The sequence below is a fragment of the Branchiostoma belcheri genome, unplaced genomic scaffold, assembly GCF_001625305.1.
Source record: "Branchiostoma belcheri isolate BF01 breed outbred unplaced genomic scaffold, Haploidv18h27 scaffold31, whole genome shotgun sequence".
NCBI lineage: Eukaryota > Metazoa > Chordata > Leptocardii > Amphioxiformes > Branchiostomatidae > Branchiostoma > Branchiostoma belcheri.
This window is the reverse complement of record NW_017803921.1, coordinates 2,215,369-2,216,046: the sequence shown is the minus strand read 5'-3', so window position 1 is coordinate 2,216,046 and position 678 is coordinate 2,215,369.

Genomic DNA, 678 nt, shown 5'->3' with positions numbered 1-678 from the left:
CAAATACATGTACACATTCTTTCACAATAAAAACAGTGTATCAAAACCAGATTATAAAGATACAAGATTTAGTTCAGGGATTACCCATGATTAAAACATCAGTGGCTGCAGGGAAAGCACCCTTCTGATTCCTGGTAGCTTTTGTGCTCCAAGCATGAAAAGCAGTATGCAAAACAGGCTATTCAGGACTGGGGTGTGTGTTATGTCTAATTCATCAGCCCCTGACAGGGGAACAAACACTGCTGTCATTTCTTGTGGACTCCCTTTTCCACGCAGGTCCACAACAAAAACAACGTCTTGGGACCTTCTCCGGTATTCTGGCAAGCTTTCCTGCAAAAATGATGGCTGAGAAATACTAAGTCGACTATGGCAGCAAAATATCACTGCCAGGGTTTTGAAGATGAAATTTGCAACCTGTACAATGTACATATGACTGTTTCATACCCAAAATCGTGCCCTAGAACACAAAACAGCTATGGCTGCAGTTAGAACTGGATAACTATGAAAAGAAAATACAGTCCCTGTACTATGAATTGCATATATTTTAAGCTGGAACTATTGAGTGTCAAAGGAAGCAATTTTGCAAAGTACAAGATTTTTAAAGGACAAACCAACATGTCTATACAGCAGCTATAGTAGATACTGGTAAATGCTGTATATAAGAACAAGACAGATGAA